General features: G+C 42.7%; 58 non-coding genes across 58 annotated transcripts; all 58 read left to right on the top strand.

Annotated features, from left to right (window-relative positions):
• The first annotated feature begins 64 nt into the window (after positions 1-64).
• Positions 65-135, top strand: TRNAG-UCC (transfer RNA glycine (anticodon UCC)). Its single transcript has one exon. It is a non-coding gene; the product is annotated as a tRNA-Gly (tRNA).
• Positions 136-393: 258 nt separating this feature from the next.
• TRNAD-GUC (transfer RNA aspartic acid (anticodon GUC)) lies at positions 394-465 on the top strand. The gene has a single exon. It is a non-coding gene; the product is annotated as a tRNA-Asp (tRNA).
• Positions 466-531: 66 nt separating this feature from the next.
• On the top strand, positions 532-602 carry TRNAG-UCC (transfer RNA glycine (anticodon UCC)). Its single transcript has one exon. It is a non-coding gene; the product is annotated as a tRNA-Gly (tRNA).
• A 258-nt stretch (positions 603-860) lies between these two features.
• On the top strand, positions 861-932 carry TRNAD-GUC (transfer RNA aspartic acid (anticodon GUC)). Its single transcript has one exon. It is a non-coding gene; the product is annotated as a tRNA-Asp (tRNA).
• Positions 933-998: 66 nt separating this feature from the next.
• Positions 999-1,069, top strand: TRNAG-UCC (transfer RNA glycine (anticodon UCC)). Its single transcript has one exon. It is a non-coding gene; the product is annotated as a tRNA-Gly (tRNA).
• A 258-nt stretch (positions 1,070-1,327) lies between these two features.
• On the top strand, positions 1,328-1,399 carry TRNAD-GUC (transfer RNA aspartic acid (anticodon GUC)). The gene has a single exon. It is a non-coding gene; the product is annotated as a tRNA-Asp (tRNA).
• Positions 1,400-1,465: 66 nt separating this feature from the next.
• TRNAG-UCC (transfer RNA glycine (anticodon UCC)) lies at positions 1,466-1,536 on the top strand. The gene has a single exon. It is a non-coding gene; the product is annotated as a tRNA-Gly (tRNA).
• Positions 1,537-1,793: 257 nt separating this feature from the next.
• TRNAD-GUC (transfer RNA aspartic acid (anticodon GUC)) lies at positions 1,794-1,865 on the top strand. The gene has a single exon. It is a non-coding gene; the product is annotated as a tRNA-Asp (tRNA).
• Positions 1,866-1,931: 66 nt separating this feature from the next.
• Positions 1,932-2,002, top strand: TRNAG-UCC (transfer RNA glycine (anticodon UCC)). The gene has a single exon. It is a non-coding gene; the product is annotated as a tRNA-Gly (tRNA).
• A 257-nt stretch (positions 2,003-2,259) lies between these two features.
• On the top strand, positions 2,260-2,331 carry TRNAD-GUC (transfer RNA aspartic acid (anticodon GUC)). The gene has a single exon. It is a non-coding gene; the product is annotated as a tRNA-Asp (tRNA).
• Positions 2,332-2,397: 66 nt separating this feature from the next.
• Positions 2,398-2,468, top strand: TRNAG-UCC (transfer RNA glycine (anticodon UCC)). Its single transcript has one exon. It is a non-coding gene; the product is annotated as a tRNA-Gly (tRNA).
• A 258-nt stretch (positions 2,469-2,726) lies between these two features.
• Positions 2,727-2,798, top strand: TRNAD-GUC (transfer RNA aspartic acid (anticodon GUC)). Its single transcript has one exon. It is a non-coding gene; the product is annotated as a tRNA-Asp (tRNA).
• Positions 2,799-2,864: 66 nt separating this feature from the next.
• TRNAG-UCC (transfer RNA glycine (anticodon UCC)) lies at positions 2,865-2,935 on the top strand. The gene has a single exon. It is a non-coding gene; the product is annotated as a tRNA-Gly (tRNA).
• Positions 2,936-3,193: 258 nt separating this feature from the next.
• On the top strand, positions 3,194-3,265 carry TRNAD-GUC (transfer RNA aspartic acid (anticodon GUC)). The gene has a single exon. It is a non-coding gene; the product is annotated as a tRNA-Asp (tRNA).
• A 66-nt stretch (positions 3,266-3,331) lies between these two features.
• TRNAG-UCC (transfer RNA glycine (anticodon UCC)) lies at positions 3,332-3,402 on the top strand. The gene has a single exon. It is a non-coding gene; the product is annotated as a tRNA-Gly (tRNA).
• A 257-nt stretch (positions 3,403-3,659) lies between these two features.
• TRNAD-GUC (transfer RNA aspartic acid (anticodon GUC)) lies at positions 3,660-3,731 on the top strand. Its single transcript has one exon. It is a non-coding gene; the product is annotated as a tRNA-Asp (tRNA).
• Positions 3,732-3,797: 66 nt separating this feature from the next.
• On the top strand, positions 3,798-3,868 carry TRNAG-UCC (transfer RNA glycine (anticodon UCC)). Its single transcript has one exon. It is a non-coding gene; the product is annotated as a tRNA-Gly (tRNA).
• A 258-nt stretch (positions 3,869-4,126) lies between these two features.
• Positions 4,127-4,198, top strand: TRNAD-GUC (transfer RNA aspartic acid (anticodon GUC)). Its single transcript has one exon. It is a non-coding gene; the product is annotated as a tRNA-Asp (tRNA).
• A 66-nt stretch (positions 4,199-4,264) lies between these two features.
• TRNAG-UCC (transfer RNA glycine (anticodon UCC)) lies at positions 4,265-4,335 on the top strand. Its single transcript has one exon. It is a non-coding gene; the product is annotated as a tRNA-Gly (tRNA).
• Positions 4,336-4,593: 258 nt separating this feature from the next.
• Positions 4,594-4,665, top strand: TRNAD-GUC (transfer RNA aspartic acid (anticodon GUC)). The gene has a single exon. It is a non-coding gene; the product is annotated as a tRNA-Asp (tRNA).
• A 66-nt stretch (positions 4,666-4,731) lies between these two features.
• Positions 4,732-4,802, top strand: TRNAG-UCC (transfer RNA glycine (anticodon UCC)). Its single transcript has one exon. It is a non-coding gene; the product is annotated as a tRNA-Gly (tRNA).
• Positions 4,803-5,059: 257 nt separating this feature from the next.
• TRNAD-GUC (transfer RNA aspartic acid (anticodon GUC)) lies at positions 5,060-5,131 on the top strand. The gene has a single exon. It is a non-coding gene; the product is annotated as a tRNA-Asp (tRNA).
• Positions 5,132-5,197: 66 nt separating this feature from the next.
• Positions 5,198-5,268, top strand: TRNAG-UCC (transfer RNA glycine (anticodon UCC)). The gene has a single exon. It is a non-coding gene; the product is annotated as a tRNA-Gly (tRNA).
• Positions 5,269-5,526: 258 nt separating this feature from the next.
• Positions 5,527-5,598, top strand: TRNAD-GUC (transfer RNA aspartic acid (anticodon GUC)). The gene has a single exon. It is a non-coding gene; the product is annotated as a tRNA-Asp (tRNA).
• Positions 5,599-5,664: 66 nt separating this feature from the next.
• Positions 5,665-5,735, top strand: TRNAG-UCC (transfer RNA glycine (anticodon UCC)). The gene has a single exon. It is a non-coding gene; the product is annotated as a tRNA-Gly (tRNA).
• Positions 5,736-5,992: 257 nt separating this feature from the next.
• On the top strand, positions 5,993-6,064 carry TRNAD-GUC (transfer RNA aspartic acid (anticodon GUC)). Its single transcript has one exon. It is a non-coding gene; the product is annotated as a tRNA-Asp (tRNA).
• Positions 6,065-6,130: 66 nt separating this feature from the next.
• Positions 6,131-6,201, top strand: TRNAG-UCC (transfer RNA glycine (anticodon UCC)). The gene has a single exon. It is a non-coding gene; the product is annotated as a tRNA-Gly (tRNA).
• A 258-nt stretch (positions 6,202-6,459) lies between these two features.
• TRNAD-GUC (transfer RNA aspartic acid (anticodon GUC)) lies at positions 6,460-6,531 on the top strand. The gene has a single exon. It is a non-coding gene; the product is annotated as a tRNA-Asp (tRNA).
• Positions 6,532-6,597: 66 nt separating this feature from the next.
• On the top strand, positions 6,598-6,668 carry TRNAG-UCC (transfer RNA glycine (anticodon UCC)). The gene has a single exon. It is a non-coding gene; the product is annotated as a tRNA-Gly (tRNA).
• Positions 6,669-6,926: 258 nt separating this feature from the next.
• Positions 6,927-6,998, top strand: TRNAD-GUC (transfer RNA aspartic acid (anticodon GUC)). The gene has a single exon. It is a non-coding gene; the product is annotated as a tRNA-Asp (tRNA).
• Positions 6,999-7,064: 66 nt separating this feature from the next.
• On the top strand, positions 7,065-7,135 carry TRNAG-UCC (transfer RNA glycine (anticodon UCC)). The gene has a single exon. It is a non-coding gene; the product is annotated as a tRNA-Gly (tRNA).
• A 258-nt stretch (positions 7,136-7,393) lies between these two features.
• TRNAD-GUC (transfer RNA aspartic acid (anticodon GUC)) lies at positions 7,394-7,465 on the top strand. The gene has a single exon. It is a non-coding gene; the product is annotated as a tRNA-Asp (tRNA).
• Positions 7,466-7,531: 66 nt separating this feature from the next.
• TRNAG-UCC (transfer RNA glycine (anticodon UCC)) lies at positions 7,532-7,602 on the top strand. The gene has a single exon. It is a non-coding gene; the product is annotated as a tRNA-Gly (tRNA).
• Positions 7,603-7,859: 257 nt separating this feature from the next.
• Positions 7,860-7,931, top strand: TRNAD-GUC (transfer RNA aspartic acid (anticodon GUC)). Its single transcript has one exon. It is a non-coding gene; the product is annotated as a tRNA-Asp (tRNA).
• Positions 7,932-7,997: 66 nt separating this feature from the next.
• Positions 7,998-8,068, top strand: TRNAG-UCC (transfer RNA glycine (anticodon UCC)). Its single transcript has one exon. It is a non-coding gene; the product is annotated as a tRNA-Gly (tRNA).
• Positions 8,069-8,326: 258 nt separating this feature from the next.
• On the top strand, positions 8,327-8,398 carry TRNAD-GUC (transfer RNA aspartic acid (anticodon GUC)). Its single transcript has one exon. It is a non-coding gene; the product is annotated as a tRNA-Asp (tRNA).
• A 66-nt stretch (positions 8,399-8,464) lies between these two features.
• TRNAG-UCC (transfer RNA glycine (anticodon UCC)) lies at positions 8,465-8,535 on the top strand. The gene has a single exon. It is a non-coding gene; the product is annotated as a tRNA-Gly (tRNA).
• Positions 8,536-8,793: 258 nt separating this feature from the next.
• Positions 8,794-8,865, top strand: TRNAD-GUC (transfer RNA aspartic acid (anticodon GUC)). The gene has a single exon. It is a non-coding gene; the product is annotated as a tRNA-Asp (tRNA).
• A 66-nt stretch (positions 8,866-8,931) lies between these two features.
• Positions 8,932-9,002, top strand: TRNAG-UCC (transfer RNA glycine (anticodon UCC)). Its single transcript has one exon. It is a non-coding gene; the product is annotated as a tRNA-Gly (tRNA).
• Positions 9,003-9,259: 257 nt separating this feature from the next.
• TRNAD-GUC (transfer RNA aspartic acid (anticodon GUC)) lies at positions 9,260-9,331 on the top strand. Its single transcript has one exon. It is a non-coding gene; the product is annotated as a tRNA-Asp (tRNA).
• Positions 9,332-9,397: 66 nt separating this feature from the next.
• On the top strand, positions 9,398-9,468 carry TRNAG-UCC (transfer RNA glycine (anticodon UCC)). The gene has a single exon. It is a non-coding gene; the product is annotated as a tRNA-Gly (tRNA).
• A 258-nt stretch (positions 9,469-9,726) lies between these two features.
• On the top strand, positions 9,727-9,798 carry TRNAD-GUC (transfer RNA aspartic acid (anticodon GUC)). The gene has a single exon. It is a non-coding gene; the product is annotated as a tRNA-Asp (tRNA).
• A 66-nt stretch (positions 9,799-9,864) lies between these two features.
• Positions 9,865-9,935, top strand: TRNAG-UCC (transfer RNA glycine (anticodon UCC)). Its single transcript has one exon. It is a non-coding gene; the product is annotated as a tRNA-Gly (tRNA).
• A 257-nt stretch (positions 9,936-10,192) lies between these two features.
• TRNAD-GUC (transfer RNA aspartic acid (anticodon GUC)) lies at positions 10,193-10,264 on the top strand. The gene has a single exon. It is a non-coding gene; the product is annotated as a tRNA-Asp (tRNA).
• Positions 10,265-10,330: 66 nt separating this feature from the next.
• Positions 10,331-10,401, top strand: TRNAG-UCC (transfer RNA glycine (anticodon UCC)). The gene has a single exon. It is a non-coding gene; the product is annotated as a tRNA-Gly (tRNA).
• Positions 10,402-10,658: 257 nt separating this feature from the next.
• TRNAD-GUC (transfer RNA aspartic acid (anticodon GUC)) lies at positions 10,659-10,730 on the top strand. Its single transcript has one exon. It is a non-coding gene; the product is annotated as a tRNA-Asp (tRNA).
• A 66-nt stretch (positions 10,731-10,796) lies between these two features.
• TRNAG-UCC (transfer RNA glycine (anticodon UCC)) lies at positions 10,797-10,867 on the top strand. Its single transcript has one exon. It is a non-coding gene; the product is annotated as a tRNA-Gly (tRNA).
• A 257-nt stretch (positions 10,868-11,124) lies between these two features.
• Positions 11,125-11,196, top strand: TRNAD-GUC (transfer RNA aspartic acid (anticodon GUC)). The gene has a single exon. It is a non-coding gene; the product is annotated as a tRNA-Asp (tRNA).
• A 66-nt stretch (positions 11,197-11,262) lies between these two features.
• On the top strand, positions 11,263-11,333 carry TRNAG-UCC (transfer RNA glycine (anticodon UCC)). The gene has a single exon. It is a non-coding gene; the product is annotated as a tRNA-Gly (tRNA).
• A 257-nt stretch (positions 11,334-11,590) lies between these two features.
• TRNAD-GUC (transfer RNA aspartic acid (anticodon GUC)) lies at positions 11,591-11,662 on the top strand. Its single transcript has one exon. It is a non-coding gene; the product is annotated as a tRNA-Asp (tRNA).
• A 66-nt stretch (positions 11,663-11,728) lies between these two features.
• TRNAG-UCC (transfer RNA glycine (anticodon UCC)) lies at positions 11,729-11,799 on the top strand. The gene has a single exon. It is a non-coding gene; the product is annotated as a tRNA-Gly (tRNA).
• A 258-nt stretch (positions 11,800-12,057) lies between these two features.
• TRNAD-GUC (transfer RNA aspartic acid (anticodon GUC)) lies at positions 12,058-12,129 on the top strand. Its single transcript has one exon. It is a non-coding gene; the product is annotated as a tRNA-Asp (tRNA).
• Positions 12,130-12,195: 66 nt separating this feature from the next.
• On the top strand, positions 12,196-12,267 carry TRNAG-UCC (transfer RNA glycine (anticodon UCC)). Its single transcript has one exon. It is a non-coding gene; the product is annotated as a tRNA-Gly (tRNA).
• Positions 12,268-12,525: 258 nt separating this feature from the next.
• On the top strand, positions 12,526-12,597 carry TRNAD-GUC (transfer RNA aspartic acid (anticodon GUC)). Its single transcript has one exon. It is a non-coding gene; the product is annotated as a tRNA-Asp (tRNA).
• Positions 12,598-12,663: 66 nt separating this feature from the next.
• Positions 12,664-12,734, top strand: TRNAG-UCC (transfer RNA glycine (anticodon UCC)). Its single transcript has one exon. It is a non-coding gene; the product is annotated as a tRNA-Gly (tRNA).
• Positions 12,735-12,992: 258 nt separating this feature from the next.
• TRNAD-GUC (transfer RNA aspartic acid (anticodon GUC)) lies at positions 12,993-13,064 on the top strand. The gene has a single exon. It is a non-coding gene; the product is annotated as a tRNA-Asp (tRNA).
• Positions 13,065-13,130: 66 nt separating this feature from the next.
• On the top strand, positions 13,131-13,201 carry TRNAG-UCC (transfer RNA glycine (anticodon UCC)). Its single transcript has one exon. It is a non-coding gene; the product is annotated as a tRNA-Gly (tRNA).
• Positions 13,202-13,458: 257 nt separating this feature from the next.
• TRNAD-GUC (transfer RNA aspartic acid (anticodon GUC)) lies at positions 13,459-13,530 on the top strand. The gene has a single exon. It is a non-coding gene; the product is annotated as a tRNA-Asp (tRNA).
• Positions 13,531-13,577: the final 47 nt, after the last annotated feature.

Genomic DNA, 13,577 nt, shown 5'->3' on the forward strand with positions numbered 1-13,577 from the left:
GTTTTTTAAATGTATACTAATCTAGGCTTCTTTTGTGTGTCATATCGAAGTGTGACCTATGCAAGCATCGGTAGTTCAATGGTAGAATTCTCGCCTTCCAAGCGGGAGGTCCGGGTTCGATTCCCGGCCGGTGCAAGCCGTACGATCTCGTTTCTTTGACTCTCAAAATCGTGCACATTTTTTGTAAAACCAATAACGTTTCTCGAAAAGTAAAGGGTTCAGAAATCGCCTTGACTATTATTTCTAGCGTAGAGTATTTTATTGGGTTACTTTTTCTTCAAACTCACTTTTTCATTTAATTAGTGACTATCGCGCATGCTCCGGGACTTAGCGAAAAAAATTCGGATAGAAGTACTATAAGTTTGAAAAACTGAGATAACCAACTTTTATTCATCCTCGGTAGTATAGTGGTGAGTATCCTCGCCTGTCACGCGAGAGACCGGGGTTCGATTCCCCGCCGGGGAGCGGTTTATTATATGTATACTAATCTAGGCTTCTTTTGTGTGTCATATCGAAGTGTGACCTATGCAAGCATCGGTAGTTCAATGGTAGAATTCTCGCCTTCCAAGCGGGAGGTCCGGGTTCGATTCCCGGCTGGTGCAACCCGTACGATCTCGTTTCTTTGACTCTCAAAATCGTGCACATTTTTTGTAAAACCAATAACGTTTCTCGAAAAGTAAAGGGTTCAGAAATCGCCTTGACCATTATTTCTAGCGTAGAGTATTTTATTGGGTTACTTTTTCTTCAAACTCACTTTTTCATTTAATTAGTGACTATCGCGCATGCTCCGGGACTTAGCGAAAAAAATTCGGATAGAAGTACTATAAGTTTGAAAAACTGAGATAACCAACTTTTATTCATCCTCGGTAGTATAGTGGTGAGTATCCTCGCCTGTCACGCGAGAGACCGGGGTTCGATTCCCCGCCGGGGAGCGGTTTTTTAAATGTATACTAATCTAGGCTTCTTTTGTGTGTCATATCGAAGTGTGACCTATGCAAGCATCGGTAGTTCAATGGTAGAATTCTCGCCTTCCAAGCGGGAGGTCCGGGTTCGATTCCCGGCCGGTGCAAGCCGTACGATCTCGTTTCTTTGACTCTCAAAATCGTGCACATTTTTTGTAAAACCAATAACGTTTCTCGAAAAGTAAAGGGTTCAGAAATCGCCTTGACTATTATTTCTAGCGTAGAGTATTTTATTGGGTTACTTTTTCTTCAAACTCACTTTTTCATTTAATTAGTGACTATCGCGCATGCTCCGGGACTTAGCGAAAAAAATTCGGATAGAAGTACTATAAGTTTGAAAAACTGAGATAACCAACTTTTATTCATCCTCGGTAGTATAGTGGTGAGTATCCTCGCCTGTCACGCGAGAGACCGGGGTTCGATTCCCCGCCGGGGAGCGGTTTATTATATGTATACTAATCTAGGCTTCTTTTGTGTGTCATATCGAAGTGTGACCTATGCAAGCATCGGTAGTTCAATGGTAGAATTCTCGCCTTCCAAGCGGGAGGTCCGGGTTCGATTCCCGGCTGGTGCAACCCGTACGATCTCGTTTCTTTGACTCTCAAAATCGTGCACATTTTTTGTAAAACCAATAACGTTTCTCGAAAAGTAAAGGGTTCAGAAATCGCCTTGACCATTATTTCTAGCGTAGAGTATTTTATTGGGTTACTTTTTCTTCAAACTCACTTTTTCATTTAATTAGTGACTATCGCGCATGCTCCGGGACTTAGCGAAAAAAATTCGGATAGAAGTACTATAAGTTTAAAAAACTGAGATAACCAATTTTACTCATCCTCGGTAGTATAGTGGTGAGTATCCTCGCCTGTCACGCGAGAGACCGGGGTTCGATTCCCCGCCGGGGAGCGGTTTTTTAAATGTACACTAATCTAGGCTTCTTTTGTGTGTCGTATCGAAGTGTGACCTATGCAAGCATCGGTAGTTCAATGGTAGAATTCTCGCCTTCCAAGCGGGAGGTCCGGGTTCGATTCCCGGCCGGTGCAAGCCGTACGATCTCGTTTCTTTGACTCTCAAAATCGTGCACATTTTTTGTAAAACCAATAACGTTTCTCGAAAAGTAAAGGGTTCAGAAATCGCCTTGACCATTATTTCTAGCGTAGAGTATTTTATTGGGTTACTTTTTCTTCAAACTCACTTTTTCATTTAATTAGTGACTATCGCGCATGCTCCGGGACTTAGCGAAAAAAATTCGGATAGAAGTACTATAAGTTTAAAAAACTGAGATAACCAATTTTACTCATCCTCGGTAGTATAGTGGTGAGTATCCTCGCCTGTCACGCGAGAGACCGGGGTTCGATTCCCCGCCGGGGAGCGGTTTTTTAAATGTACACTAATCTAGGCTTCTTTTGTGTGTCGTATCGAAGTGTGACCTATGCAAGCATCGGTAGTTCAATGGTAGAATTCTCGCCTTCCAAGCGGGAGGTCCGGGTTCGATTCCCGGCCGGTGCAAGCCGTACGATCTCGTTTCTTTGACTCTCAAAATCGTGCACATTTTTTGTAAAACCAATAACGTTTCTCGAAAAGTAAAGGGTTCAGAAATCGCCTTGACCATTATTTCTAGCGTAGAGTATTTTATTGGGTTACTTTTTCTTCAAACTCACTTTTTCATTTAATTAGTGACTATCGCGCATGCTCCGGGACTTAGCGAAAAAAATTCGGATAGAAGTACTATAAGTTTGAAAAACTGAGATAACCAACTTTTATTCATCCTCGGTAGTATAGTGGTGAGTATCCTCGCCTGTCACGCGAGAGACCGGGGTTCGATTCCCCGCCGGGGAGCGGTTTTTTAAATGTATACTAATCTAGGCTTCTTTTGTGTGTCATATCGAAGTGTGACCTATGCAAGCATCGGTAGTTCAATGGTAGAATTCTCGCCTTCCAAGCGGGAGGTCCGGGTTCGATTCCCGGCCGGTGCAAGCCGTACGATCTCGTTTCTTTGACTCTCAAAATCGTGCACATTTTTTGTAAAACCAATAACGTTTCTCGAAAAGTAAAGGGTTCAGAAATCGCCTTGACTATTATTTCTAGCGTAGAGTATTTTATTGGGTTACTTTTTCTTCAAACTCACTTTTTCATTTAATTAGTGACTATCGCGCATGCTCCGGGACTTAGCGAAAAAAATTCGGATAGAAGTACTATAAGTTTGAAAAACTGAGATAACCAACTTTTATTCATCCTCGGTAGTATAGTGGTGAGTATCCTCGCCTGTCACGCGAGAGACCGGGGTTCGATTCCCCGCCGGGGAGCGGTTTATTATATGTATACTAATCTAGGCTTCTTTTGTGTGTCATATCGAACTCTGACCTATGCAAGCATTGGTAGTTCAATGGTAGAATTCTCGCCTTCCAAGCGGGAGGTCCGGGTTCGATTCCCGGCTGGTGCAACCCGTACGATCTCGTTTCTTTGACTCTCAAAATCGTGCACATTTTTTGTAAAACCAATAACGTTTCTCGAAAAGTAAAGGGTTCAGAAATCGCCTTGACCATTATTTCTAGCGTAGAGTATTTTATTGGGTTACTTTTTCTTCAAACTCACTTTTTCATTTAATTAGTGACTATCGCGCATGCTCCGGGACTTAGCGAAAAAAATTCGGATAGAAGTACTATAAGTTTAAAAAACTGAGATAACCAATTTTACTCATCCTCGGTAGTATAGTGGTGAGTATCCTCGCCTGTCACGCGAGAGACCGGGGTTCGATTCCCCGCCGGGGAGCGGTTTTTTAAATGTACACTAATCTAGGCTTCTTTTGTGTGTCGTATCGAAGTGTGACCTATGCAAGCATCGGTAGTTCAATGGTAGAATTCTCGCCTTCCAAGCGGGAGGTCCGGGTTCGATTCCCGGCCGGTGCAAGCCGTACGATCTCGTTTCTTTGACTCTCAAAATCGTGCACATTTTTTGTAAAACCAATAACGTTTCTCGAAAAGTAAAGGGTTCAGAAATCGCCTTGACCATTATTTCTAGCGTAGAGTATTTTATTGGGTTACTTTTTCTTCAAACTCACTTTTTCATTTAATTAGTGACTATCGCGCATGCTCCGGGACTTAGCGAAAAAAATTCGGATAGAAGTACTATAAGTTTGAAAAACTGAGATAACCAACTTTTATTCATCCTCGGTAGTATAGTGGTGAGTATCCTCGCCTGTCACGCGAGAGACCGGGGTTCGATTCCCCGCCGGGGAGCGGTTTTTTAAATGTATACTAATCTAGGCTTCTTTTGTGTGTCATATCGAAGTGTGACCTATGCAAGCATCGGTAGTTCAATGGTAGAATTCTCGCCTTCCAAGCGGGAGGTCCGGGTTCGATTCCCGGCCGGTGCAAGCCGTACGATCTCGTTTCTTTGACTCTCAAAATCGTGCACATTTTTTGTAAAACCAATAACGTTTCTCGAAAAGTAAAGGGTTCAGAAATCGCCTTGACTATTATTTCTAGCGTAGAGTATTTTATTGGGTTACTTTTTCTTCAAACTCACTTTTTCATTTAATTAGTGACTATCGCGCATGCTCCGGGACTTAGCGAAAAAAATTCGGATAGAAGTACTATAAGTTTGAAAAACTGAGATAACCAACTTTTATTCATCCTCGGTAGTATAGTGGTGAGTATCCTCGCCTGTCACGCGAGAGACCGGGGTTCGATTCCCCGCCGGGGAGCGGTTTATTATATGTATACTAATCTAGGCTTCTTTTGTGTGTCATATCGAAGTGTGACCTATGCAAGCATCGGTAGTTCAATGGTAGAATTCTCGCCTTCCAAGCGGGAGGTCCGGGTTCGATTCCCGGCTGGTGCAACCCGTACGATCTCGTTTCTTTGACTCTCAAAATCGTGCACATTTTTTGTAAAACCAATAACGTTTCTCGAAAAGTAAAGGGTTCAGAAATCGCCTTGACCATTATTTCTAGCGTAGAGTATTTTATTGGGTTACTTTTTCTTCAAACTCACTTTTTCATTTAATTAGTGACTATCGCGCATGCTCCGGGACTTAGCGAAAAAAATTCGGATAGAAGTACTATAAGTTTAAAAAACTGAGATAACCAATTTTACTCATCCTCGGTAGTATAGTGGTGAGTATCCTCGCCTGTCACGCGAGAGACCGGGGTTCGATTCCCCGCCGGGGAGCGGTTTTTTAAATGTACACTAATCTAGGCTTCTTTTGTGTGTCGTATCGAAGTGTGACCTATGCAAGCATCGGTAGTTCAATGGTAGAATTCTCGCCTTCCAAGCGGGAGGTCCGGGTTCGATTCCCGGCCGGTGCAAGCCGTACGATCTCGTTTCTTTGACTCTCAAAATCGTGCACATTTTTTGTAAAACCAATAACGTTTCTCGAAAAGTAAAGGGTTCAGAAATCGCCTTGACCATTATTTCTAGCGTAGAGTATTTTATTGGGTTACTTTTTCTTCAAACTCACTTTTTCATTTAATTAGTGACTATCGCGCATGCTCCGGGACTTAGCGAAAAAAATTCGGATAGAAGTACTATAAGTTTGAAAAACTGAGATAACCAACTTTTATTCATCCTCGGTAGTATAGTGGTGAGTATCCTCGCCTGTCACGCGAGAGACCGGGGTTCGATTCCCCGCCGGGGAGCGGTTTTTTAAATGTATACTAATCTAGGCTTCTTTTGTGTGTCATATCGAAGTGTGACCTATGCAAGCATCGGTAGTTCAATGGTAGAATTCTCGCCTTCCAAGCGGGAGGTCCGGGTTCGATTCCCGGCCGGTGCAAGCCGTACGATCTCGTTTCTTTGACTCTCAAAATCGTGCACATTTTTTGTAAAACCAATAACGTTTCTCGAAAAGTAAAGGGTTCAGAAATCGCCTTGACTATTATTTCTAGCGTAGAGTATTTTATTGGGTTACTTTTTCTTCAAACTCACTTTTTCATTTAATTAGTGACTATCGCGCATGCTCCGGGACTTAGCGAAAAAAATTCGGATAGAAGTACTATAAGTTTAAAAAACTGAGATAACCAATTTTACTCATCCTCGGTAGTATAGTGGTGAGTATCCTCGCCTGTCACGCGAGAGACCGGGGTTCGATTCCCCGCCGGGGAGCGGTTTTTTAAATGTACACTAATCTAGGCTTCTTTTGTGTGTCGTATCGAAGTGTGACCTATGCAAGCATCGGTAGTTCAATGGTAGAATTCTCGCCTTCCAAGCGGGAGGTCCGGGTTCGATTCCCGGCCGGTGCAAGCCGTACGATCTCGTTTCTTTGACTCTCAAAATCGTGCACATTTTTTGTAAAACCAATAACGTTTCTCGAAAAGTAAAGGGTTCAGAAATCGCCTTGACCATTATTTCTAGCGTAGAGTATTTTATTGGGTTACTTTTTCTTCAAACTCACTTTTTCATTTAATTAGTGACTATCGCGCATGCTCCGGGACTTAGCGAAAAAAATTCGGATAGAAGTACTATAAGTTTGAAAAACTGAGATAACCAACTTTTATTCATCCTCGGTAGTATAGTGGTGAGTATCCTCGCCTGTCACGCGAGAGACCGGGGTTCGATTCCCCGCCGGGGAGCGGTTTTTTAAATGTATACTAATCTAGGCTTCTTTTGTGTGTCATATCGAAGTGTGACCTATGCAAGCATCGGTAGTTCAATGGTAGAATTCTCGCCTTCCAAGCGGGAGGTCCGGGTTCGATTCCCGGCCGGTGCAAGCCGTACGATCTCGTTTCTTTGACTCTCAAAATCGTGCACATTTTTTGTAAAACCAATAACGTTTCTCGAAAAGTAAAGGGTTCAGAAATCGCCTTGACCATTATTTCTAGCGTAGAGTATTTTATTGGGTTACTTTTTCTTCAAACTCACTTTTTCATTTAATTAGTGACTATCGCGCATGCTCCGGGACTTAGCGAAAAAAATTCGGATAGAAGTACTATAAGTTTGAAAAACTGAGATAACCAACTTTTATTCATCCTCGGTAGTATAGTGGTGAGTATCCTCGCCTGTCACGCGAGAGACCGGGGTTCGATTCCCCGCCGGGGAGCGGTTTTTTAAATGTATACTAATCTAGGCTTCTTTTGTGTGTCATATCGAAGTGTGACCTATGCAAGCATCGGTAGTTCAATGGTAGAATTCTCGCCTTCCAAGCGGGAGGTCCGGGTTCGATTCCCGGCCGGTGCAAGCCGTACGATCTCGTTTCTTTGACTCTCAAAATCGTGCACATTTTTTGTAAAACCAATAACGTTTCTCGAAAAGTAAAGGGTTCAGAAATCGCCTTGACTATTATTTCTAGCGTAGAGTATTTTATTGGGTTACTTTTTCTTCAAACTCACTTTTTCATTTAATTAGTGACTATCGCGCATGCTCCGGGACTTAGCGAAAAAAATTCGGATAGAAGTACTATAAGTTTGAAAAACTGAGATAACCAACTTTTATTCATCCTCGGTAGTATAGTGGTGAGTATCCTCGCCTGTCACGCGAGAGACCGGGGTTCGATTCCCCGCCGGGGAGCGGTTTATTATATGTATACTAATCTAGGCTTCTTTTGTGTGTCATATCGAACTGTGACCTATGCAAGCATCGGTAGTTCAATGGTAGAATTCTCGCCTTCCAAGCGGGAGGTCCGGGTTCGATTCCCGGCTGGTGCAACCCGTACGATCTCGTTTCTTTGACTCTCAAAATCGTGCACATTTTTTGTAAAACCAATAACGTTTCTCGAAAAGTAAAGGGTTCAGAAATCGCCTTGACCATTATTTCTAGCGTAGAGTATTTTATTGGGTTACTTTTTCTTCAAACTCACTTTTTCATTTAATTAGTGACTATCGCGCATGCTCCGGGACTTAGCGAAAAAAATTCGGATAGAAGTACTATAAGTTTAAAAAACTGAGATAACCAATTTTACTCATCCTCGGTAGTATAGTGGTGAGTATCCTCGCCTGTCACGCGAGAGACCGGGGTTCGATTCCCCGCCGGGGAGCGGTTTTTTAAATGTACACTAATCTAGGCTTCTTTTGTGTGTCGTATCGAAGTGTGACCTATGCAAGCATCGGTAGTTCAATGGTAGAATTCTCGCCTTCCAAGCGGGAGGTCCGGGTTCGATTCCCGGCCGGTGCAAGCCGTACGATCTCGTTTCTTTGACTCTCAAAATCGTGCACATTTTTTGTAAAACCAATAACGTTTCTCGAAAAGTAAAGGGTTCAGAAATCGCCTTGACCATTATTTCTAGCGTAGAGTATTTTATTGGGTTACTTTTTCTTCAAACTCACTTTTTCATTTAATTAGTGACTATCGCGCATGCTCCGGGACTTAGCGAAAAAAATTCGGATAGAAGTACTATAAGTTTGAAAAACTGAGATAACCAACTTTTATTCATCCTCGGTAGTATAGTGGTGAGTATCCTCGCCTGTCACGCGAGAGACCGGGGTTCGATTCCCCGCCGGGGAGCGGTTTTTTAAATGTATACTAATCTAGGCTTCTTTTGTGTGTCATATCGAAGTGTGACCTATGCAAGCATCGGTAGTTCAATGGTAGAATTCTCGCCTTCCAAGCGGGAGGTCCGGGTTCGATTCCCGGCCGGTGCAAGCCGTACGATCTCGTTTCTTTGACTCTCAAAATCGTGCACATTTTTTGTAAAACCAATAACGTTTCTCGAAAAGTAAAGGGTTCAGAAATCGCCTTGACTATTATTTCTAGCGTAGAGTATTTTATTGGGTTACTTTTTCTTCAAACTCACTTTTTCATTTAATTAGTGACTATCGCGCATGCTCCGGGACTTAGCGAAAAAAATTCGGATAGAAGTACTATAAGTTTGAAAAACTGAGATAACCAACTTTTATTCATCCTCGGTAGTATAGTGGTGAGTATCCTCGCCTGTCACGCGAGAGACCGGGGTTCGATTCCCCGCCGGGGAGCGGTTTATTATATGTATACTAATCTAGGCTTCTTTTGTGTGTCATATCGAACTGTGACCTATGCAAGCATCGGTAGTTCAATGGTAGAATTCTCGCCTTCCAAGCGGGAGGTCCGGGTTCGATTCCCGGCTGGTGCAACCCGTACGATCTCGTTTCTTTGACTCTCAAAATCGTGCACATTTTTTGTAAAACCAATAACGTTTCTCGAAAAGTAAAGGGTTCAGAAATCGCCTTGACCATTATTTCTAGCGTAGAGTATTTTATTGGGTTACTTTTTCTTCAAACTCACTTTTTCATTTAATTAGTGACTATCGCGCATGCTCCGGGACTTAGCGAAAAAAATTCGGATAGAAGTACTATAAGTTTAAAAAACTGAGATAACCAATTTTACTCATCCTCGGTAGTATAGTGGTGAGTATCCTCGCCTGTCACGCGAGAGACCGGGGTTCGATTCCCCGCCGGGGAGCGGTTTTTTAAATGTACACTAATCTAGGCTTCTTTTGTGTGTCGTATCGAAGTGTGACCTATGCAAGCATCGGTAGTTCAATGGTAGAATTCTCGCCTTCCAAGCGGGAGGTCCGGGTTCGATTCCCGGCCGGTGCAAGCCGTACGATCTCGTTTCTTTGACTCTCAAAATCGTGCACATTTTTTGTAAAACCAATAACGTTTCTCGAAAAGTAAAGGGTTCAGAAATCGCCTTGACCATTATTTCTAGCGTAGAGTATTTTATTGGGTTACTTTTTCTTCAAACTCACTTTTTCATTTAATTAGTGACTATCGCGCATGCTCCGGGACTTAGCGAAAAAAATTCGGATAGAAGTACTATAAGTTTGAAAAACTGAGATAACCAACTTTTATTCATCCTCGGTAGTATAGTGGTGAGTATCCTCGCCTGTCACGCGAGAGACCGGGGTTCGATTCCCCGCCGGGGAGCGGTTTTTTAAATGTATACTAATCTAGGCTTCTTTTGTGTGTCATATCGAAGTGTGACCTATGCAAGCATCGGTAGTTCAATGGTAGAATTCTCGCCTTCCAAGCGGGAGGTCCGGGTTCGATTCCCGGCCGGTGCAAGCCGTACGATCTCGTTTCTTTGACTCTCAAAATCGTGCACATTTTTTGTAAAACCAATAACGTTTCTCGAAAAGTAAAGGGTTCAGAAATCGCCTTGACTATTATTTCTAGCGTAGAGTATTTTATTGGGTTACTTTTTCTTCAAACTCACTTTTTCATTTAATTAGTGACTATCGCGCATGCTCCGGGACTTAGCGAAAAAAATTCGGATAGAAGTACTATAAGTTTAAAAAACTGAGATAACCAATTTTACTCATCCTCGGTAGTATAGTGGTGAGTATCCTCGCCTGTCACGCGAGAGACCGGGGTTCGATTCCCCGCCGGGGAGCGGTTTTTTAAATGTACACTAATCTAGGCTTCTTTTGTGTGTCGTATCGAAGTGTGACCTATGCAAGCATCGGTAGTTCAATGGTAGAATTCTCGCCTTCCAAGCGGGAGGTCCGGGTTCGATTCCCGGCCGGTGCAAGCCGTACGATCTCGTTTCTTTGACTCTCAAAATCGTGCACATTTTTTGTAAAACCAATAACGTTTCTCGAAAAGTAAAGGGTTCAGAAATCGCCTTGACTATTATTTCTAGCGTAGAGTATTTTATTGGGTTTCTTTTTCTTCAAACTCACTTTTTCATTTAATTAGTGACTATCGCGCATGCTCCGGGACTTAGCGAAAAAAATTCGGATAGAAGTACTATAAGTTTAAAAAACTGAGATAACCAATTTTACTCATCCTCGGTAGTATAGTGGTGAGTATCCTCGCCTGTCACGCGAGAGACCGGGGTTCGATTCCCCGCCGGGGAGCGGTTTATTATATGTATACTAATCTAGGCTTCTTTTGTGTGTCATATCGAAGTGTGACCTATGCAAGCATCGGTAGTTCAATGGTAGAATTCTCGCCTTCCAAGCGGGAGGTCCGGGTTCGATTCCCGGCTGGTGCAACCCGTACGATCTCGTTTCTTTGACTCTCAAAATCGTGCACATTTTTTGTAAAACCAATAACGTTTCTCGAAAAGTAAAGGGTTCAGAAATCGCCTTGACCATTATTTCTAGCGTAGAGTATTTTATTGGGTTTCTTTTTCTTCAAACTCACTTTTTCATTTAATTAGTGACTATCGCGCATGCTCCGGGACTTAGCGAAAAAAATTCGGATAGAAGTACTATAAGTTTAAAAAACTGAGATAACCAATTTTACTCATCCTCGGTAGTATAGTGGTGAGTATCCTCGCCTGTCACGCGAGAGACCGGGGTTCGATTCCCCGCCGGGGAGCGGTTTTTTAAATGTACACTAATCTAGGCTTCTTTTGTGTGTCGTATCGAAGTGTGACCTATGCAAGCATCGGTAGTTCAATGGTAGAATTCTCGCCTTCCAAGCGGGAGGTCCGGGTTCGATTCCCGGCCGGTGCAAGCCGTACGATCTCGTTTCTTTGACTCTCAAAATCGTGCACATTTTTTGTAAAACCAATAACGTTTCTCGAAAAGTAAAGGGTTCAGAAATCGCCTTGACTATTATTTCTAGCGTAGAGTATTTTATTGGGTTTCTTTTTCTTCAAACTCACTTTTTCATTTAATTAGTGACTATCGCGCATGCTCCGGGACTTAGCGAAAAAAATTCGGATAGAAGTACTATAAGTTTAAAAAACTGAGATAACCAATTTTACTCATCCTCGGTAGTATAGTGGTGAGTATCCTCGCCTGTCACGCGAGAGACCGGGGTTCGATTCCCCGCCGGGGAGCGGTTTATTATATGTATACTAATCTAGGCTTCTTTTGTGTGTCATATCGAAGTGTGACCTATGCAAGCATCGGTAGTTCAATGGTAGAATTCTCGCCTTCCAAGCGGGAGGTCCGGGTTCGATTCCCGGCTGGTGCAACCCGTACGATCTCGTTTCTTTGACTCTCAAAATCGTGCACATTTTTTGTAAAACCAATAACGTTTCTCGAAAAGTAAAGGGTTCAGAAATCGCCTTGACCATTATTTCTAGCGTAGAGTATTTTATTGGGTTACTTTTTCTTCAAACTCACTTTTTCATTTAATTAGTGACTATCGCGCATGCTCCGGGACTTAGCGAAAAAAATTCGGATAGAAGTACTATAAGTTTGAAAAACTGAGATAACCAACTTTTATTCATCCTCGGTAGTATAGTGGTGAGTATCCTCGCCTGTCACGCGAGAGACCGGGGTTCGATTCCCCGCCGGGGAGCGGTTTTTTAAATGTATACTAATCTAGGCTTCTTTTGTGTGTCATATCGAAGTGTGACCTATGCAAGCATCGGGTAGTTCAATGGTAGAATTCTCGCCTTCCAAGCGGGAGGTCCGGGTTCGATTCCCGGCTGGTGCAACCCGTACGATCTCGTTTCTTTGACTCTCAAAATCGTGCACATTTTTTGTAAAACCAATAACGTTTCTCGAAAAGTAAAGGGTTCAGAAATCGCCTTGACCATTATTTCTAGCGTAGAGTATTTTATTGGGTTACTTTTTCTTCAAACTCACTTTTTCATTTAATTAGTGACTATCGCGCATGCTCCGGGACTTAGCGAAAAAAATTCGGATAGAAGTACTATAAGTTTGAAAAACTGAGATAACCAACTTTTATTCATCCTCGGTAGTATAGTGGTGAGTATCCTCGCCTGTCACGCGAGAGACCGGGGTTCGATTCCCCGCCGGGGAGCGGTTTTTTAAATGTATACTAATCTAGGCTTCTTTTGTGTGTCATATCGAAGTGTGACCTATGCAAGCATCGGTAGTTCAATGGTAGAATTCTCGCCTTCCAAGCGGGAGGTCCGGGTTCGATTCCCGGCCGGTGCAAGCCGTACGATCTCGTTTCTTTGACTCTCAAAATCGTGCACATTTTTTGTAAAACCAATAACGTTTCTCGAAAAGTAAAGGGTTCAGAAATCGCCTTGACTATTATTTCTAGCGTAGAGTATTTTATTGGGTTACTTTTTCTTCAAACTCACTTTTTCATTTAATTAGTGACTATCGCGCATGCTCCGGGACTTAGCGAAAAAAATTCGGATAGAAGTACTATAAGTTTGAAAAACTGAGATAACCAACTTTTCTTCATCCTCGGTAGTATAGTGGTGAGTATCCTCGCCTGTCACGCGAGAGACCGGGGTTCGATTCCCCGCCGGGGAGCGGTTTATTATATGTATACTAATCTAGGCTTCTTTTGTGTGTCATATCGAAGTGTGACCTATGCAAGCATCGGTAGTTCAATGGTAGAATTCTCGCCTTCCAAGCGGGAGGTCCGGGTTCGATTCCCGGCTGGTGCAACCCGTACGATCTCGTTTCTTTGACTCTCAAAATCGTGCACATTTTTTGTAAAACCAATAACGTTTCTCGAAAAGTAAAGGGTTCAGAAATCGCCTTGACCATTATTTCTAGCGTAGAGTATTTTATTGGGTTACTTTTTCTTCAAACTCACTTTTTCATTTAATTAGTGACTATCGCGCATGCTCCGGGACTTAGCGAAAAAAATTCGGATAGAAGTACTATAAGTTTAAAAAACTGAGATAACCAATTTTACTCATCCTCGGTAGTATAGTGGTGAGTATCCTCGCCTGTCACGCGAGAGACCGGGGTTCGATTCCCCGCCGGGGAGCGGTTTTTTAAATGTACACTAATCTAGGCTTCTTTTGTGTGTCGTAT

Source organism: Phalangium opilio, unplaced genomic scaffold (assembly GCF_054372755.1).
Source record: "Phalangium opilio isolate 3A_F unplaced genomic scaffold, DU_Popi_V2 ptg000352l_1, whole genome shotgun sequence".
Classification (NCBI taxonomy): domain Eukaryota; kingdom Metazoa; phylum Arthropoda; class Arachnida; order Opiliones; family Phalangiidae; genus Phalangium; species Phalangium opilio.